The sequence below is a fragment of the Henckelia pumila genome, chromosome 3 (assembly GCF_033568475.1).
Source record: "Henckelia pumila isolate YLH828 chromosome 3, ASM3356847v2, whole genome shotgun sequence".
In the NCBI taxonomy this organism is placed as follows: domain Eukaryota; kingdom Viridiplantae; phylum Streptophyta; class Magnoliopsida; order Lamiales; family Gesneriaceae; genus Henckelia; species Henckelia pumila.
The window spans coordinates 127,033,608-127,043,498 of NC_133122.1; positions in this window are offsets into that span (position 1 = coordinate 127,033,608).

Below are 9,891 nucleotides of genomic sequence, written 5' to 3' on the forward strand. Positions count from 1 at the left end.
AGTATGGTTTGATATAACCAGGTCTATGACATTAGTGACAAACATACTTACCTTTCCTTCTAGGATTTGAAGGAACAATAGGCAGTGACTTTGGTTTTGGAGGATCAGTTGGTGTGGCCTTTTTGGTTGAGATTTCTGTATAGCTGCTTTCCTTGACAAACACAGGGCCTTTTGAACTTTCACCAACCTCAAATTTGTTCTTTTCAAAACCTAAACCAACCGGACCATCTCTTTCCATCATGAGTAGAGAATCAAGCTTGGTAGTGCTTGAATTAAACTTGGTCAATGTAGCTTTTGCTTTTCCGAGTTCTTCCTTCACCTGACTTAATTCCAGGTCCTTCTTTCTCAGCATAACTTCAAGTCTTGATACATCAGCCTTCAAATCAGTATTTTCTTTTGAAAGAATAGTATTCATCTTATTCCTTTCAATCCAATCAGCATGCAGCTCTTCAAACATCATCCGAGCTTCTTTCATAGATATTGTCTCATCACCTGAATAATTATTACAGACATTATCAACAATGGAAGAATTTAAACAGATTGACCTTCGGGAGGTGTTATCACTAGGTGTAGCAACACCTGATGCAACACCTAAAGTATTGACTTGAAACTTCTTTTTTCTTTCCAGTAAGGCAGATAGGGCAATGTGACTTTCATCATCTTCATGTTCTTCATCTTATTCAGATTCTTCATCACTCAAGGATGTGTTCATTCCATTCCGAAGAGTATTTGCACACTCATTTGCATAATGTCCAAAACTTTGACATGCATGACACTGTACAGTTTCTATCTTCTTTGAAATAGGCTTTTTATTTCCTTCTAGCATAAGTTGAGGCTTCTGAGAGTCTAGAAACTTCCTTGGTGACTATTTTGGCCTTGTAATTCTCAAAGGCTTGTTAGGAAACATTGGAGCCTTGAGTTTTTGGTCCGTCTTTCTGGTTTCTTTCATCTTTTTCAGATAATCATTGAATTTCTTTGTTATGAGTGAGATCGAATCATCCTCTAAATCAGACTGATGAACTTCTTGGTGGAATTGAACATACTCCTCGTATGAGGGCTTTGAAGCTTGAAGAGCTATTGATTTTCCTTTATCCTTCTCTTGTGCTGTAAAGTTCATCTCAAACACTTTAAAGATACTGATAAGTTCTGTAAATTTCATCTTTGAGGTGTCTTTCACTTCCTCAAGCGCCCAAATCTTCCCATTGAATCTCTTTGGCAAAGACCGAAGAACCTTGTTCACCATATTGTAACTAAAAATAGGTCCTCCAAGATCAAAAGCCTCACTAGCTATCTCCCTAAGTCTCTTACCATAATCAGCAATAGTCTCATTCTCATCCATTCTGAGATTCTCAAATTTTGTATTTAGAAATCTCAGTCTTGTTCTTCTCACACCATCAGTTCCTTCACAGTGTTCTTGAAGAGCTTCCCACGCATCCTTGGTAACGGTGCAATCAGCTATGAGTCCAAACATTCTCATGTCCACAAATGAAAAAATTGCATTGATTCCTTTAGCATTGTAGCTTGAGCTTTGTGTTTCGTCTGCGGTCCAAGTTTCTTCAAGCTTGAGTATGTATTCTCCTTCTTGATCTAGCATCTTTGGAGGAGTCCAACCAGTCAGAATAATTTTCCAGGCACTAACATCCATCGCTTTGATAGTATAGCGCATCCTTGTCTTCCACAACACATAATTTGTGCCATCAAGAACTGGAGGTTTCAAAAACAAGTTCGCAGTAGTAGATGAGTCCATCTTATTCCTGTAATAAAATAATCAAACCAGGATAAGTTCTTAGTGTATCAAGAATATGTCTCTGATGCCACTTGTAAGGGAATGAGGGTTGCACATAAACAGTTTTAGGTGTTATCACAAAGTGTTGGCAACATCTACCAAAAACACTTTGAGTAACATGCAGCGAAAAATAATTAAAGCGTGAATAAAATAAACTAACAACCACTAAAATAGACTCAGATATTTAAGCAAGAATATAAAATACTCTTGCAGCACCTCAGGGCAAAACTTTCACTAGAAAACAATCAAAGAGTTTTACAAACCCTAAAACTAGTGATTATTGTAAAAATCAATTTTCTCAAACATATGAGAAAATAAACCATAAAAACAACTCCTAATATTCTATATGAAATAGAATAAATAAAGTAGAGAAAGGAAAAAATTCTTGATGCCAAAACTTCGATGAAACCAGCACTCTTCGATCTTTGATCTTCAAGTGTTCTTCAATTCTTCAAGGAAACAAGTGATCACAACCAAAATAAGCTTCAGAAAAATCTTCAGCTTTCTCACAATATGTACGTACGTAGGCTTTCACAAAACTTGTAAGAGTGGGTGCCCAGTGAGCCAACTGTGTGGCTATGGGCTTTGATGACTCTTTGTATAAACAATCTTTTGTTTAATATTATTTACACTTTTATGGCAATGACTTTATATTACTTCATATTGTTATATTGTGATATACTATTGTTGTTTTGATAAAGACCTTGAATATACTATAGTGTATGTAAGATGTGGTAGAACATGGAGATGTCTATCATGAAATACATCTTATAGTCACTGTATATTCTAAAAACCGTTCCTAGTCGATTGAGCCGTCCGATAATAAGGATAAGGATCGCTCGAGTTTGAGACTAGCATTTGCGATGCGGAGTACCACGTTTCATTGGTAGGGAACATGGAGATGTTCGAAGCATGCAAATGGATATTCATAGGATGAATAATCGAACTACCCTATCCGGACTTTCCAAGTGGTTATCACTTATCGAGTGGATAAAGTCCGCGGTTTTGGTTGTACACCATTAGTCCTTACGACTTGAAACATCATGGAGACTCTATATGCTAGTGCTGTGCTTTGACTCGTTTACCGACTCTATGGGGGTCATCAGGTGTCGAGATTGGGTACAGTTACGACACATATAGGAGTCAATGCATTGTTGTCAAGGATTCACCACATACTTGCGAGTGTGGATATCCTATGCGATCTGAGGAGATATTAGTGTGACAAATCTCTGGCCAGAGTACTTGATGTGATTTAAGAAATGGTTTCTTAGTAGCACATGCGATGTCACTAATTTGATCTTCAAGATGTATTGCATAGTTATCGAATCTTGAGCGACTCTCGATATACCAATGGTTGTTGATTCGATCGGGATATATGGATGAAGGGACCGTACTGTACGCTAACCAAAATCTACTGGTTCTTGTAGGCACTATCAGTGATACCTAGGGAATCATGGGGCGATGTTGCTAGGCGCTTTACCTTGATTCGTTGGGCAAGTCGGAAAGTGTTGTTCCGAGTCACAAGGAGTTGTGAGCCCACGGCTAGCTGTATCCCTGAACCATTGAGGGTCACACAGTGTAATGGATTTTTAATCCCCGTTGAGATAGTTAAATTTAAAGAGTTAAATTTAATGAACTAAGGAGTTGGACTTCTTAAATAAGAGTAAGGGAGTAGGATTTCCTAAAATGACATATGGATGGACATTTTTGGAAACCACTGAATTCGGATTCAGGAAAATTTATTTTGACTTTAAAATGTGCAGAAATGGTTTCTGTGCACATTGGTGAAATTGGTTCATCGATCGGAGTCACGATGAATTTTATATTAATTTCTGAACGTGCGGGCTTTGCTTGTCGGGCCCTAGCTTATGACTAATGGGTCCTAAGGTGTTAGTGGCCTGCATTATAAATAAGTTATTGCAGTACAGAAATTACACACAACAGGTCATTATTGAGAGACAGGATTTTCGAAAATAAACCCTAGCCTCCTCTCAAGTTTTCGGCCGCCCCCCTTTAACTCTGTCAGAGAAAATTCCGGTCTGTGATTTTTGAATTGCAGTCAGGAATAACGAATCAGATTCGTTTAATCTCTTCGCAGAAAAACTTCTGATAGATTTTCTAGTGCAATCTATCAGAGGGTTTTAAACCCCATTCGTGGACCTAATTGAAGGAGTTCATCAGTTCCTGGGAGATACAAGAAGCGCAGAGAAATCTGTGTGGTGTCCATTAATCTCGCTTCGAGATTGGAGGTAAAATTTAATTAATTGTTATTTGAATTTTACACACACAATAATTTAATTGTTGAATGGTTGATACCCACACCATGGAATTGTTCCATGATAAAAAATTTTTAAACTTCCGCTGCACCGGGTATCAATCGTGATTGATCTGACCGCCAGTTATCCAACAGTGGTATCAGAGCCAGGTTGCTCAGATCAAACGATTAAATTAATCGATTGTACAAAATTTTTGAATCTCGGTTTTTGGAAAACAAAATAAATATTTTTAAATAAAAAAAAAAAAATTTTCCGGGGCAAAACCCGGGCAGCGATTGGATCGCTGCCCGGTGGGGCAGCAATTGTTGCTGCCCCGGGCGGCGCACGGCGCCGCCCAGGACGGCGACCGTCGCCGCCCAGGGCGGCGCACGGCGCCGCCCAGCGGCGGCGCCAGGCGCCGCCAGGGCAGCAATTGTTGCTGCCCTAAGGGGGCAGCCGGGCTGCCCCCGGCCCGCGCCCCGGGTGCGGGCCGGCCCGGGAGTGTCCCGGGCGGCCCGCGGGAAAAATTATATTTTTATTAAAAATTAATTTTAATATGTTAAAATTTTATTTTTGGTCCGGTCAAAAATTGTTTTTGATTGGTTCACGAGATTTCGGATCGAATTGTTCGAGTCCGTAAATTTTAAAATTGATTTTGGATAAATTTGAATTTTTGGAAAATTTTAATGTTTTATCCGTAAATTGAATTTTGAAATCAATTATTTTGGTACAATTGATGATAAGATATGATCTTATGATATATTGAGTAAAATATGATTTTATTTGTAAAATTGGATTTTATAGATAAAATATGATTTTATTTGATATAGAGATAAAATATGATTTTATATGTGAAATGAGATTTTATATATAAAATATGATTTTATCTTGTTTAAATTTGAATTGCCACTGCATGTTATCCAATAAATTAATTTTGAATTAAATGTTATTGGATAAGGATGATCGATTGCCATGACCAATTTTGTAGGTGTATGTTAGGAATTTACATTTTGTTTTTATTGTTGTTGGTTTTATTAATGGGCCTGGTTTATGGCCCGATATGAATGTCATATGTAATAAAAGTGGGCTTGGTTTATAGCCCGTTCCCACCCCTAAAAATGTATCCCTACTTGTCATTGTTATTTATTGTAAATACATTAGATTTAGTGGGAGATCAAGATTTGAAGACGGTGGGCCCAGCAGACAATAAAGACTGAAGAAATGTAAATTGGAAGCACATGTAATAGGATTGCATTGCATACTGCATACTACCTAGGATTGGACTAAGACCCGTGATTGGCAACCACGGGTCAATTAGAAATGGAATCGATCATCCTATATAATATTTGATATTATGATTGTATGCATGTTTAGACATAAATTGCGTGAATCCGGCAAGCATGCAATAAAATGAATATGATGAGACAAATATTTTTATAATTAAAAATCCCTCATTTTAAATATGATTTAAAATTTATATCAAGATAAATAAAGGAAATTTAAATTTGTTTAAATGTTCCCACCTTCCATCAACGGTCAATGTATGTGATGCTACCCGCGGATACGGTCCGGCTCATATTATTGGGGGGCCCGTCCGTCGGAAAGCTGTACATTGGATCGACAAATGTTGTAAGTTGGGTGGAACTCCCATGGGATCGGCTCATATTATTGGGGGATCCACATGGCGACCGTCCATCACAACTTAATATTGATGGGTCATCTTGACATGTCACTTTAAACGGCGTCATATTATTGGGCCCTTATTGGACATGAGGTAAACACATGGGGGTTGCTTTGGAAGCAATTGGGCTCTACTTTTTGAGAATTATGGTTGGCTGATATTATTCGGGACCATAAGTTTGTCAATTGGACTCCATGTTCTCACTAAGGAAAAAGTTTCCCGTTTTCACTAGAGGGTGGTGAAATCGTTAAAATAGTGGGAGTGAGATTCATAAAATTAAATTCGCCTATTTTATGTCTTAGTAAATTGTTAAACAATCATTGATATATGTCTGTTTTTCTTTTCAGTATTTCATACAATGAATTCGCGAAATCCATTATTCTCGATCCTCGAACAAAACAAGTTGACTGGCGCCAACTATACGGAATGGTTCCGGAAGTTGAAGATTGTCTTAACTTCGGACAAAATGCTCTACGTGTTAGAGAAAGCACCTCCGAAGGAAGCACCAGCTGACATAAGTCCGGAGGAATTGGCCAAACTTGATGCATGGTGTGACCATGACATCAAGACCAAATGCTATATGCAAGCCTCGATGTCTGATGAACTCCAGAGGCGATTTGAGGACACGGTGAATGCTGCTGACATTCACACGCAACTCAAGGAACTTTTTGGGGCTCAGTCGAGGGCTGAAAGGTTCGCTACTGTTAAGGAGTTGATGACGTGCCGCATGCGTGAAGGGACTTCGGTCCGTGATCATGGGGTACGAGTGATTTGGCTCATACAGAAGTTGGCGACCCTAGATTTGGTGTTGGAGCATGAACTCAATGTGGATTTATTGCTTCTGTCTCTTCCTTCTTCATTTGATGGATTTGTGATAAATTTTAATATGAACAAGATAGAGGCCACCCTTGAAGAGATGGTCAATATGCTCGTTACATATGAATCCACACTTAAGAAGGATAAGCCAGCTTTCTTGGTGGGCTCCTCATCTTCTGCGAAGAAGGGGCCAAGTATGAAGGGCAAGAAACGTTCTACCCCACCCAAGAAAGTCGAGCCCGAGAAGAAGCAAAAGACAAGGCTTCAAACAATGGAAAATCCAAGGATGTTTGCCATTACTGCAAGAAGCCGGGTCATTGGAAGCGCAACTGCAAGGAATATCTTGAGCAGTTGGGAACTGCAAAGGGTATGTTCTATATTGAAATAAACATGTCACTTAATACAACTTCTTGGGTATTGGATACCGGATGTGGATCTCACATTTGCAATGATTTGCAGGTGATGACAAGAAGTCGCAGGCTTAGAATGGGTGAGACCCAGCTGAGGCTCGGGAATGGTTCCAGAGTTGAAGCTATGGCCATTGGAGATGTTTGTTTGACTTTGCAGAACGGTTTTAAATTATTGTTAAGAGATGTTTTATTTGTGCCAGATTTAATTAAAAACATTATTTCTATTTCTATGCTTGATAGAGATGGTTATTCTTGCAATTTTGTGAATGAGATTTGCAATATTTACAAGAATGAATGTTTAATTGGAAATGGACAACTTGAAAACGATCTATACAACTTAAAACTAAAAGACGTTCCAGTGAATTATGTTGATAAACCGGCGACAACAAACAAAAGGAAAATCGATAGTCAAAACCCGGCAAACCTTTGGCATGCTAGGCTAGGTCATATTTCGTCAAGGAGGATGAACAAGCTAGTGGGAGAGGGCATGTTTGATATGTCTGATATTAATTCTCTACCTACTTGTGAATCCTGCCTAAAAGGAAAAATGACTAAATCTCCTTTTAAGGGGAAACCTGAGCGTAGTCAGAATCTGTTGGATTTGATCCATACAGATGTTTGTGGTCCATTTAGAGTAGGGACTCAACATGGCCACACCTACTTCATTACCTTTACTGATGATTATTCAAGGTATGGGTATTTATATTTAATGAAATATAAGTCTGAAGCATTTGAAAAGTTCAAAGAATTCAAGGCTGAAGTAGAAAACAAGCTAGGTAAAAGTATTAAAGCACTTCGATCGGATCGAGGTGGAGAATACTTGAGTACCGAGTTTTTGGACTATCTGAAAGAGAATGGGATTCTCTCTCAGTGGACTCCTCCTATGACACCACAGCTTAATGGTGTATCGGAGCGTCGTAATCGAACTTTGTTGGACATGGTTCGATCTATGATGAGCTTCACTGAGCTTCCACCTTCGTTTTGGGGCTATGCGCTTGAAACGGCGGTATTGTTGTTGAACAACGTCCACACTAAAGCAGTGGACAAAACACCATACGAGTTATGGAATGGCAAAGCTCCTAAGTATTCGTACTTGAGGATTTGGGGATGTCCTGCTTACGTGAAGCGGACAGTGGGAGATAAGTTGGATAGTCGATCCAGCTTATGTTATTTTGTAGGGTATCCGAAGAATTCAATCGGATATTATTTCTATTATCCTGCTGAAACAAAGGTGTTTGTTTCTAGGAATGCCACCTTCTTGGAGAAGGAATTCTTATTGGATAAGAAAGGCGAGATGATGGAACTCGAAGAAGTTCGAGAAGAACCCGAAATACAAAATAACGATCCTACACCTCAGGAACCATTGCTGGACACGCCTGCACCTAGAAGATCCGAAAGGACTTCTAGACCTCCAGTTCGATATGGTCTTCTTCTTGAAGGGGATCAAGATGAACCCGACATTGGATGTGATCCAAGAAACTTCAAGGAAGCAATTTCTGATGCGGATTCGAATTTATGGCTTGAAGCTATGCAGTCAGAATTGGATTCGATGCATACAAACCAAGTTTGGTCTTTAGTAGATCCTCCCGATGGAATTGTTCCGATAGGGTGTAAATGGATCTACAAAAGAAAGCTTGGGCCTGATGGTAAGGTATTGACCTACAAGGCGCGATTGGTGGCTAAAGGTTATACTCAAAGGCAAGGAGTTGACTATGACGAAACCTTTTCACCAGTTGCAATGTTCAAGTCCATAAGAATCCTAATTGCCATAGCTGCATGGTATGACTATGAGATATGGCAAATGGATGTGAAGACTGCTTTTCTTAATGGAGACATTAAGGAGGAAATCTATATGAAGCAGCCTGAGGGGTACACATCCATGGGAAGCGAGCATAAGGTATGCAAGCTTCAGAGATCAATTTATGGTCTAAAACAAGCATCAAGAAGTTGGAACCAGAAATTTGATGAAACAATAAAAGATTTTGGTTTCATCAAGAACCCGGAGGAACCTTGCGTGTACAAGAAAGTAGTTAAGGATGCGGTGTCATTCTTAGTACTTTATGTTGATGACATCCTACTCATTGGGAATGATGTAGGGATGTTGCAGTCAACAAAGATATGGTTATCAGGTAGATTTTCGATGAAGGATTTGGGAGAGGCATCCTACATTCTTGGGATACAGATCTATAGAGATAGGTCTAAGAGAATGATAGGACTCACTCAATCAACCTACATCGATACCATATTGAAACGGTTTCCAATGGATGGGTCCAAAAGAGGACATCTACCCATGTGTCATGGAGTTTCTCTATCCAAGTCTATGTGTCCCAAGACTGATGCAGAGATAGAGAATATGACACATGTACCATATGCGTCAGCTATAGGTAGTATCATGTATGGGATGATATCTACCAGACCGGATGTAGCATTTGCTCTGAGTGTCACGAGCAGATATCAGTCTAATCCTGGTCAAATGCATTGGAAAGCCGTGAAGGACATTCTTAAGTACTTGCGAAGGACTAAGAATATGTTCATGGTGTATGGAGGACGAGATCTCAAATTGGAAGGCTATACCGACTCTAGCTTCCAAAGTGATGTGGATGACTCGAAGTCAACCTCTGGATTTGTGTTCATGCTCAATGGCGGTGCTGTCTCTTGGAAGAGTTCCAAGCAGGACACCACAGCGGATTCCACCACTGAGGCTGAATACATTGCAGCATCAGCTGCTGCTAAAGAGGCCGTTTGGATGAGGAAGTTCGTCCAAGAGTTGGGCGTTATTCCTGAATTTGTTGGTCCAGTCCCGGTGTACTGTGACAACACGGGTGCCGTTGCTCAAGCAAAGGAACCAAGGTCTCATCAAAGATCCAAACACGTACTGAGGAAATACCACATAATCCGGGAGATTGTGGAAAGAGGAGACATCATTGTCGAACGAGTGGCCTC